At 38.4% G+C, this 12,465-nt stretch overlaps 1 long non-coding RNA gene across 1 annotated transcript; it reads right to left on the reverse strand.

Annotated features, from left to right (window-relative positions):
- Positions 1 to 1,619: 1,619 nt before the first annotated feature.
- Positions 1,620 to 4,907, reverse strand: LOC307117418. The gene is made up of 7 exons (XR_013815430.1): positions 4,415 to 4,907; positions 3,751 to 3,824; positions 3,451 to 3,498; positions 3,284 to 3,367; positions 2,928 to 3,133; positions 2,601 to 2,760; positions 1,620 to 2,502 (listed from the first exon to the last, which is right to left on the reverse strand). It is a non-coding gene; the product is annotated as an uncharacterized lncRNA (long non-coding RNA).
- Between the last annotated feature and the right edge of the window lie 7,558 nt (positions 4,908 to 12,465).

A 12,465-nucleotide genomic window follows, 5' to 3' on the forward strand; every position in this document is an offset into this window, starting at 1 on the left:
CAAAAAGTTCTTGTCAAAAACTCTTCTCTCTCTCTTTCTTTCCTTGTCTCTAACTCTCACTCTTTGTTTCAAAAGCATCTCCACCAACTGTCATCTAAAGTCAGCATTCATAGATCGGCACTATCCCGCAGTTTTGCTGACAGCCTGTTCGCTTCCACCTAGGTCAACCCTAAGAAGAGTCTTACACCTGTCAATATCTTCAACACTCGAGCTGAGTGAAAAAAGGAGAGAGAGAGAGGTGTTTGGAATATCTAAGAAGCTTTAGCACTGGCCCACGTTCAATTCCATCCTGCATGACACACGGAGAAGCGCTTATTACTGCGAAGAGGAGGAACTTATAAAAGCACATGCAGCTGTTTATGCGATGGCACTGATGACATGCGGGCGTGGGCAGTGGCTGGCGCGTGCCGTCTGACAGACGGACAGATGGGCTGTGAGGTGCCTTTCCTGTCTCAGTCTAACCACACTGATAAGGATGGATGTGACCATTTTAAGGGGCCGATTTGTCAGCGCTGCCCTAGCCCGAACGATGTTCCTTGTTTGCCGCCAGCCGTGGAGGAAATGTTTGTTAATTGTTAGCAGATGTCACACTTTACTTTCTGTAGATGTAATTATCAGTGGTGCGGTATGAATATGTATGAAGTATGACATGGTCACTCACTCATCTAGTCTACATGCACATATGGAGGGATGAGTTTCATCATGCTAGAATCAAGAGTTCATTCTGCACAAATACAAAACAGGCTGTGTTTAAAAGCAAGAAGTCAATGTTTCGTGGTTTTTAAGCGGTGGTTTTTAAGTTATGTTTGTAGTCCAAATTAAATATGTTCAGACAAAATACCATCTACTGCAAAAAAATGTTTTTAGATCATCTTTTTAGTTTTGTTCTAGCGATCTGTGCGCCAAAAATGAAGGAGCGTGATGACTCAATCTATAACTCCATGCATGGCAAATCATATTTACTCAAATTGTGAATGTTTTCAGCCCTAATTGAAGGTGATGAGGAACACAGTGTACAGTAAAACAATAACAATAAAACGCCATTTAATTATTCTCCCGAGCGGCACAAAAAGACAAAAGCTGTAATGAAGTTCGATTTATGAACAAATTACTCTTATGAGCCAGTTCTTTTAATGAATCGTTCAAAATGACTCACATTTTTTACATAACAATATGTCATAACAAGGAGATTTAAAAGAGGATTACATTAAATGCTTATCAATTCCAGCTACAGCAAAAGATGCCTAGGTAAACAACGTCTTTTTCTTGGCTCATAATCAACATCGTCACCAACCCAGATAACAATGAGTCGGCGGACCACCGGCGGTGATCCGGCGGCTGTAGAAGCGTCAGAATTGCGTAATCGCAAACACGTTTGACGGCGCACCGCCGGCGGCAGCCGCTTTTTAAAAGCGGCAGCCGGCTTCCTACCGCCGCCGGCCCGCAGGCAAACCGCCGTTCCGCCGCCTTTATACCAGAAGGCGGCCCGGCGGAGGCAAACGCTTTTTTCGAACGATCTGCCTCCGCTTATTGTGTAATAAATAATATATATATTTATTTATTATTCATATATTTGTAACATGCAGTTTATGATGGATAATAATTGAACAAACCAGATAAATTCCCATTTGGCATTTTTATTCCACATTTCAAAGTACATTAACTGTCAATGATACAAGATAATATAAATTAAATATAACAGACAATAAATAAGCTTAAATAGGCCTATAAATAACAAAAAACATTTTTACTAAAGAACCTGCATGTTTCCAATTAAATTTTGGTTTAAAAAAAAAAAAAAAACAGCCTTACAAGCAAATTATAACACTTACAATATTTGTTAATAACAAATCGGTCAGCTCTGGGATGAAAAGAATTACCATTAAATATTATATCAAATAATGAGGATATTTGGTACCAAAGAATGTGCAGGATACCAAATAAATCGAGGTATAACATCACATTTAACAAGCCATTTCTAACAATAGCATAAATGGTAATAATTTAGAGTAAAGCTCTGGAGAAGAATAGAACAGTAGTAGAACAGAACATTATAACAAGCCTGACTATGGGTTCTCCGGTTTTCCCCGACCTCCAGAATGAGGCAGCGCAAATTGGCTTATCTTCAGTGATTTCTTGTGCGCCTATATAAAGGACAAACAACCTCGCCATCCCATATCTATCCAAGGAGCTGCCTTCAAGGCAGGGTCACAGGGAATAAAAAAAAAGTAATTTCCACAGTGAACAGTGTGGATTGGGTGAGTGTAGCCTGAAACTTCTGGCTTCTTTAGGGGTCTTGATGTTACTGACTGCAGGATAAAGAAAGGGTTCCAGGTGTCAGTAGTCAGCCTAGGTGTAAGAGGTCGGCTGTGGGTCCCTCTCAGCTGTGCGGCGTCTTTTTCCACCTTCACGATCAGATGCTCCTTTCAAGGTAACGCATAGCGCTAACCTGGACCGCCTCATCAGTGGCATCCTGGGTTGCCGGGTTCTTCCGGATGGCTCCTGTAGAAAATACAGATCTGTCATTCCATGTGAATGTCATAAGGCCACACACATCTACTTAAATATATAACAAATTTATATATTTATATATATATTACTTTGAACAATGGTCTTCAGGAACATGTCTCTAAAACATGCTTTATCCCCTACACCCGTCCAGGTTGTATTAATGGAAAGGTGATTAGAGAAGATACTCTAAAGCATTCGCCACACGGTTGTCTTTAGGTCCCTCCCACATTTGATTGCCAAAAACCGAAGCTGAAAATACAAAAAAGTGTTACAAATTACATATCTCTGAAGCTTCTCATACATAAATATAAAAATGTGACCGGCTGTGATTCAGACTGTAGAATATGCAGTGTACAATCTTAAATTTTACTTTTTAGATTACCCTACAGCATTATAAACAAAATCAGCACACTTACTGGAGCTCTTTATCCTGCCTCAAACTGTTGTCAAGCAACGCCAAATGGGTTGTCTAGGAGGAGTAACAGACCCCCTGGCAGGGATAACTCTCCAAAAGACACATTGGCACTGAAATGTTGCAGCATAGTGTCCATTTTGTTGTCCATGCTACGCACAACATCGCCAAACTCTCCAAGACGTCGCAGCATTAGGGTCTGATCTGCACCTACAGGGGTTCACAGAATAAAAGAATAAAGCAGTCAGTCCTGGTCCCTCAACTACTAAACTATGACATTTACAACTAGGTCTACTACATGTACAGGTGGCCCCAGTGGGAATTAAACCAACAACCACAGGTGTTGTTTGCAAGTTGTACCTGATTGCCCAGTACGAGCAAACGTCGTCAACATTGTCCCAACTTGCTTCACCTGCTCATGAAGTGAGCCGCTGTCATCCGAAGCTACAAAATGAAAGGCATTTGGTAATTTTGGACCTACATCACAGTCAAAAAAGTAAAATTTAAGAAAGAGTGCATGTTCTCACCTGCTCGTGCATTGCTTTCCCTCAGGGCTTGGTTCTCATTCTGGAAATCTACATAAAAAATATTTTATTTTAATTATATATATATATATATATATATATATATATATATATATATATATATATATATATATATATATATATATATATATATATATATATAAAACAACAACTACAGGCACAATTTTCCATACTGATAAAGTTTCCAACATCTGCAATTTCCTGTTTGTCCATCTCAACTCCTTTCAATATTCTTCTCCTTATAGCCCAGTAACTAGACATTGTGACTAACAATTTATTTACCTTGAAAGCCGAAACGATTGTCCAACAATAGGTCTCTTGGATGAAGATAACCGATTGTGCTCTGGTCAAGGTATCTGCAAGAAAATGTGAACAAAACCGCATTGTTAACGTTAAATACAGAATATACAGTAGCTATGCTGTGGGGGGAAAAACTGGTCAGCCAAATGTGGAACAGTAAAATGTATTCATTCAGTGTAGTGAATCAAGTAAACTGCATTGTCCTCAAACATAATAAGTACAGCAGTTCAGAGAAATAACTCATAAATGACCTTAAATGCTAGAAGAACAGTAGCAACACAGCACATGTTAGCTAACACTTGCTAAAACTGACCTAGCAGCATGCTTGTTCGGACTAACAAAATAATTTAAATAACCTATATACATCATTCTGTTTTGTTAGAAAACACCAAAAGTTAAACTTAAGTCTTTCTAGATGTAAAGCTTTGGCTAACAACTTACCTACAGTAGCTAGATACATTTTAACATGTAGCACATGCTTGAACTCAGTGTGTAAAAAAGGCGAAACAGCACGTGTTAGCTAACACTGTGTATTGTGCACTATATCAGCGTGCGTGTCTGAACAAACTAATTAAAACAACCTACCGGTATATACATCAAAAATGAACATAATATTGTGTGACACAAAAAGGAAACATGTACTTACTTAAACGCTCGTAGTCGAGGATATTTTCTGATCTCCTCTCTTCAAATACTAAAACCATGTGATGAGCGGCCGCTGATGGTAAATCTGTATGTTTTACCGGTTTGTCTTCCGTCTTTTTTAGGTATACTGCCCCTCTCGGCCGGTGGAGGTACTTCTCTGTTTTTTTTTTATTTTATTTTTATTTAAATTAGTACATGTATAGACAAGTACAATACAAAAAGTACAATGAGAGAAAAATAAAAATAATAAAGCATTGTGGTACAGTTCCGAATATGTAGAACAAAGAATAACAACAAATGTAACACTGTATATAAAATAAATAATAAAAATAAGAATTCTGAGATAGAAAATACTTTATAATATTAAGGCAGTCACATGAAATTGAAAAGCTTTCAGGTTTCTGTTTTTGTAAGCTTTTTGTTTTGCGACCTCATGTTTGAGAGGGTTTCAAATATTGTAAAAATCAGCTTTATAAGAGGTAATATTAGAGGGCTTCTTTTGAGTTATTCTTGTCTTATGAATGTAGAATTTTTCCTAAATAATTAATAATATATTTTTGTTTTTCAGAAAAATATGGGTTTTGAAAACAAAGTAAAATGTCATGAAGTTAGTTCTAATTTTTTGTCATGTCTATTTTAAAGTCAGTCCAAAAAGAAATAGAAAAAAGGGCAATACAAAAATAAGTGTTATCCTAAAATGAACTTTCAAACTTTCTTAACCCTCCTATTATGCTAAAAAAAAAAAAAAGTATTACATCCATTATGGGTCAAATTGACCAACACTGTTTAAACACACTCGACATGCAAATAATCAAGTGAAAATTTAAATGTAATTTCCTAAACCTAACCTTATCATGGAATCAAGAGTCAAGAATCTGTTATAAACCCTAATGGCTTTGGAGCAAAAAAAACTAATATTTGATATAATTCACATATAGGCTATTATGATTTTATAATCGCTTCAAATGTGAGAACTAGTTAAAATGCTGTCAGTTCCACTCTATTTCCCAACAAGCCAAACATAGCCAACGTGGCTGGTCGAATTTGAGAGTAGAAATCCTTGTATTTCACAGCGGCTTGCCGCCAGCCGGCCGCGGTCCATTAGGCGGAGGCAACCGCCAGAGAAAATGAAGCCGGCGGCCCGCCGGCTAGTCGGCCGCGGCATCTCGCAAGAAATGGGAGTGACGTATTCGGCGGCAAACGTTTCATCACCGCCAGCGGGACGCACCTATAGCCGACAGCTTAGGGCCGGCGGCAAAAAGAAGCCGTGCCGATATTTTTTGCTATCTGGGAATTGCTGTGCTCTTTCACAAATAAACGTGACGCCTAATTGTATGTCCGATGTAGAAGAATAATCAGTCTTTACCAGTTTGAATAAGTTCAACTGAATCCGAGCTGTAACTGAATCAACATCTGGCTTACCAAACTGCGGGCAATCATAATTTTCAGTGATGTCTCATAATTAGTGTACTTAAGGTTTGTGAAACTTCTGTGTTATTAATAAATGGTTGTTCATATGACTCACCCGGAACCGTTCGGAACTGTATAGTAAACTACTTGTACTACTATTATTATATCTTTCTATGGTAGAAATAGTAAAAGTAGTAGGTAGTAGTAAGAAATAGCAATATCCAGTCAGTTTCTCTCTACTATATCTCCATTCAAACTGGGTGATGTGTGTGGCTAGAGATCCATTCTTTCGTTCCACAGTCTCTGGACTAAATGACACATGAATTGAGGGCCAGTGGCCCACAAGCTATCTCTCCGGCTACTAGCAGCTAATGTGAGTGTGTAGTTAGTGTCGACCAGGCGATGGCACAAACCCGAAACACCTGCTTAATCTCTGCTCCAGGGTACATAACCACACACCAAGCTCCTACTAATAACTCCTGTGGCTGCAATAAGAAGCCAATTCTAGACCCGTGTGACGTGTTTAAACCCCCCAGTAGTTTTAAGTGCGTCTGGCTCATCTGTTTTGATAATGTTTGGCTACAGAGTGATAACGCAAAAGCTAATGTAATGATGGTGCTGGGGACTGCCCTCAAACTCTGGAATATAGACTAAAAAAGATGTCTCCACTTCCTTACACAAAAAAAATGAAGCCAAAATATCCCAGAAACAGCCGTTGCCAATTACGCAATTTGGAGTCTTTGCAGTAGTGATTCTGAGGTGGAGCCGCGGTATTAGGGTCCCGCACATACTCCTGATCCCGCAGACTTATTGTGAAAAAGATCACTTGAACATACATCAGCGTGATAAGAACTACCTAAAATTACAGATATTTTTGATTGACTTGCTTCCCGTTTGATTACATAGCGATTTATGACCTATACTGCAGCCAGCCACCAGGGGGCGATCAAAATGTTTTGGCCTCAGTTTTAAGGACATGTGTGGCACTCTTGCTCTGGAGTCTTTGGCTGAGTCCAAAATTGCATACTTCCCTATAGTAGGCGAAAAAATTATGTATGTCCAAACTCACAGTATCCATAAAAGAGTAGGCAAAAAGTACCCGGATGACCTACTATTTCTGGCGAGGTTCTGACCAGTTAGCTATCCCATGAGGCCACGGTAGAGGATTTGTGAATGGCAGTGTCAGCACAGGTGTAGGTCACAGAATAATGACAACATGGAGAATGTAGTACATCCGAATTACATTCGTACTACACACATTCATACTATATAGAACATACTTTTTTAATGCTTGCAAAGAACATATTCAAAGTACTAATTAAAAAATAATTACCTACTCAAGAGTATACAATTTCTGCATATTGAATCTGGGATGTTTACTATGAACAGATGACGATTGTGTAGCTTGTACGGATTTGAATGGTGCAGGGAAAGATTTTCAGTTGATAAAGACATTCGATCTGATCACCACTTAAAGCATGGTTTTAGAGGACTTGGACTTAATGGAAGTTTAATTTAAATTGAATTATTTTTTTAAATAAAGCGTATTGTAACTTGCCTTGTTTGATTATGCAGTTAGAAAATAGATATTTCATATTCTAGTGCATTTTTGCATTATTACACATAAACAGTGACAAACCTAAGATAGCGTGCAATTAATGTTTTTCAAATTTATAGCATTTTTAATAATATTATGATTATCATTGATAAAAAGTTGATCAAATTATGAGGATTTCAAAGGATTTCAAACAACTAATGTCATTAATCAAAGCTAACGAGTCTTAGAGTTGAATACCTAATTTGGATTCATGTAAACTAATGAACAAACTATTATTCATTATAACATTTGTAACATTTTGTTTCTGAGGCACAGGTTTGACATGTTGATTGATGGACTAAATAAAATAACCTTTTAATTTGGATTTGGCTTTACCCGAGGAACCAACTGTGCAAAATCAGAGAGTGTTTCCTGTCTGTTTGTGTACAATACGTCCAAGAAGATTAAATGAACTCTCCATCTCTGTGGCAGCTCTACGAAAGATTCTCAGTTGAATTAATCCTTTTTTGGTTGCATTCTCATATCTATCTTTCTATGCAGAATTTGCCACCCTGCAATGCCAAATGTAAATTAGACTATTGGACTTTTGAGCTGTTGGACTGCTAGAGAGTTGGAAGCTTTGCATGATTTGTATTTGCCTGAAGCAGCTTGGCGTAGAAGTGTGCAAGCTTGATAAGACCCAAGAGCATTGCAGGCCTATTAAAACTATCTTTTTAATCTCTCCAGAACAGGATGCCAGAGGCACAGAGGTGCAAAGGTCCTTTCGTGTCTGGATTCCACCAGAAAACTTTTAAATATATTTTTATCTGGGAATATAGGATGCCAGGACATAAGAGTGGAATTTCAACTTTTAATGACGTTATTTTTACACAGCCAATCAATTCCGTGATCATGCAAGTGCTTTTGCGTCTGTCAGCAAATGTATAATGTTCGTCATTGTGAATTTAAAGTGCAGAGATGTTTTGTGACTCTTCAGGTGAAGTTCGAGCGTGCTTTAAACACAAGCGATTTCTTCGGCACACCATCAACAGCCGTTATTCCTGTAACACAAGGTCATGTACTGATGCAATGTACAGTGCATCTGGAAAGTATTCACAGCGCTTCACTTTTTCCACATTTTATGTTACAGCCTTATTCCAAAATGGATTAAATTAATAATTTTTTTCTACTAACAATACCCCATAATGACGACGTGAAAGAAGTTTGTTTGAAATCTTTGCAAATGTATAAAAAAATACAATAAATCACATGAGTATTCACAGCCTTTGCCATGACACTCAAAATTGAGCTCAGGTTCATCCTGTTTCCTCTGATCATCCTTGAGATGTTTCTACAACTTGATCGGAGACCACATGTGGTAAATTCAGTTGATTGGACATGATTTGGAAAGGCACACACCTGTCTATATAAGGTCCCAGAGTTAACAGTGTATGTCAGAGCACAAACCAAGCCATGAAGTCCAAGGAATTGTCTGTAGACCTCCCAGAATTGAAGGTCCCATTGAGCACAGTGGCCTCTATCATCCATAAATGGAAGAAGTTTGGAACCATCAGGACTCTTCCTAGAGCTGTTCTGGGCGATCGGGGGAGAAGTGCCTTAGTCAGGGAGGTGACCAAGAATGCAATGGTCACTCTGACATAGCTCCAGCGTTTCTCTGTTGAGAGAGGAGAACCTTCCAGAACAACAACCATCTCTGCAGCACTCCACCAATCAGGCCTGTATGTGGTCAGACGGCACATGACAGCCCGTCTGGAGTTTGCCAAAAGGCACCTGAAGGACTCTCAGATCATGAGAAACAAAATGGTCTGATAAAACAAAGACTGAATTCTTTGCCCTGAATGGCAAGCGTCATGTCTGGAGGAAACGAGGCACGGATCATCATCTGGCTCTGCCAGAGCCCAGACTTGAACCTGATTGAACATCTCTGGAGAGATCTGAAAATGGCTGTGCACCGACGCTCCCCATCCAACCTGATGGAGCTTTGAGAGGTCCTGCAAAGAAGAATGGGAGAAACAGCCCAAAAAATAGGTACTATGCCAAGCTTGTAGCATCATACTTGAGGCTGTAATTGGTGCCAAAGGTGCTTCAACAAAGTATTGTCATTATGGGGTATTGTTTGTAGAATTGAGGAAAAAAATAATGAATTTAATCCATTTTGGAATAAGGCTGTAACATAAAATGTGGAAAAAGGGAAGTGCTGTGAATACTTTCTGGATGCACCGTATGTTTTGAGTGCTTTAGATAAAAGCATCTGGCAAATGAGTAAATGTAAACAAGAAAGACAAGTGAGTGAATACCTATGCAGAGCTTTATTTTGCATTACTCACAAACCTTTTATGGTTTGTTTTTGAATATTTATGTGGAAAAAATATCAAGACAAAATGCTTCCTATCAACTCCCTGGAGAGAGGCTCTGTTGGTTTTTTCTGCTATGTTGGAAATGCCAACATACGCCTGGCTTTTATCACTGCACACATACAGACGTAATAGTTCAATCTCGCGGCGCTCATTCTTGGGTCCAGCCGCCTCGCCTCTAATTTCGTTTTCGCAGGAGACTGAAATCCTTCTCTTGTCTGGCATTAGCAATTAATGGCCGATTCTAAAGGTCAAAGAGATGTTTTTTCAAATACAACCCGTGTTTTTGTTCAGCTCCCTCATTGGAAATGTCGTCACTTTCATATGCCATCAAAAGGTGACTTTCGTAGAGGACAAGAGGGGTCCGCGGAGGAGAATGAGTCAAAAGACTTGAGACCGTGTGTGCTTTAATTTTCATCGAGCAAAGACGATAATTAGAATTCATTAAGCCACTCATTTTCAGTATTGTCTCCTATTTTGGTTTAAGCCTTGTAATTCCTTGTTTTCTTTCTGTTGTCCCTTATCAAAAAAAAAAGATAGAAATCTAAATTGCTTTGCGAATGAGATAATCACACGATTTATTGCCAGTGGTGCAGTATTCCATGAGGCCACGTGTTAATGCGCTGCATACATCGTCTTTATGCCACTAGTGGAATTTAATGAATGTAATCGGGATGTATTTCAAAGCACGCGTGTAAATAAACCTGTCAGTTTGATTTGTTGTCAGAAGATCGACTGACAAATTAAAATAGCTTGGCAAGTCTTCCATTATGAAGAAGGAATTCTCAGCGGTCTACGTGAAGATCAGCTGATGTGATGTTTAGACGACTGTTGCCTTATGGGAATATTTTTTAATGAAGTTCCTGCACCCGATAGGCCAATTCAAAAACCAATGTAGATGCTGAATCTTTAAAGGGTTAGTCCACCCAAAACTGAAAATTATATCATTAATTACTCATACTCATGTTGTTCCAAACCAGTAAGACCTCTGTTCATCTTCCGAACACAAACTAAGATATTTTTTGATGAAATCCGAGAGCTTTCTGGATTATGGGAATTAGAGGTCCACATTGTGCTATTAGACTCTTTCTATGGATTGGGCGGAACCCATTTACCCAACATGGCAAAAACCTATTGTGCTTTTAAAGGGTTTGTTCACCCAAAAATGTTGTTCCACAAATGTCTTCGGGACACAGATTAAGATATTTTTGATAAAATCCGAGAGCTTTCTGACCCCCAATAGACTGCAACGTTATTACCACTTTCAAGGCCCAGAAAGGAAGGAAAGACATCATTAAAATTGTCCATGTGACTACAGTGGTTCAACCTTAATGAGCCTTAATTAACCTTATGAAGCGACAAGAATACGTTTTTTTGTGTGCAAAAAAACAAACTCATTCAACAATTTCTTCTGTTCCATGTCAGTCTACACTGTTCACGTAGTAAACACAGTGCAACACTTCCGGGTTCTACGTCAGAATACCAGCTCACTAGACCACTGATTGACCATCTCCTGCATAGGAGACTGACATGGATTCTTTTTTTTTTGTGCACAAAAAGTATTCTCGTCGCTTTATAACATTAAAGTTTAGACCACTGTAGTCACATTAGGGCTGCACAATAAATCTAATTTGTAATCGGGATTACAATTACGGATGCCACAATTATGTTATCGTTCAATAAAATGTAATCGCAATTACAAAAAAAAGTCCACTTATATCATTCTGTGTACTTAATGTGTTTTTTCTTTCTTTCTACAGGTTATCTTAAGTTTTTTCCCCATTTTTAATTATTATTAGTATATAATACCATGCATATTTAAACTTTTTTATTTAAAGAATCCAAACCAATGTATATTTGACTTTTGAGGCTCAATGCTATAGAATAATCGTAATTAATAATCACAATTACAATTTCAAGGGAATAATCGACAATTATGATTTTTGTCATAATCGTGCAGCCCTGAGTCACATGGACTATTTTAACGATGTCTTTACTACCTTTCTGGGCCTTGAAAGTGGTAATAACGTTGCAGTCTATTGGGGGTCAGAAAGCTTTCGGATTTTATCAAAAATATCTTAATCTGTGTCCCGAAGACATTTGTGGAACAACATTTTTGGGTGAACAAACCCTTTAAAAGCACAATAGGTTTTTGCCATACTGGTTAAATGGGTTCCGCCCAATCCATAGAAAGAGTCTAATAGCACAATGTGGACCTCTAATTCCCATAATCCACTTCACCCCTGCAGCATTGGCCATACAGCAATCACTCACATTGTGCACTCGGTCTCAGCAGGATCAGGTTTTTAAAACATGGAGATACTGAACATATTACAGTATTTTAGTTTAGCAAATGTAGCCTTTGCACATTGGAGTGACATTTAGAGTGGCACTATATTATAATATGTTCTTTGTTTTCAAGTTCATCTTGTTTTCACACATGCCAACATGACATCATGACTTTGCGTAAACATACACACCACTTTCTAAAGCCAAATGGCGTGTTATCTGTACACATTTTGAGATATCCGCGTGTATGTCTACGCCGTGTGATTCCACGTGTATTTCAACGCCGTGTGATTCCGTGTGTATGTCAACGCCGTGTGATTCCACGTGTATGTCTAGGGCGTGTGATTCCGCGTGAATGTAAATGGATTTATAAACAAACTAAATTATGCTTTTTTGAAAATGTAAAAATGCATTATGTTTCTTGTGATGGGTAGGTTTAGG

The sequence above is a fragment of the Gobio gobio genome, assembly GCF_949357685.1.
Source record: "Gobio gobio genome assembly, chromosome: 21".
NCBI lineage: Eukaryota > Metazoa > Chordata > Actinopteri > Cypriniformes > Gobionidae > Gobio > Gobio gobio.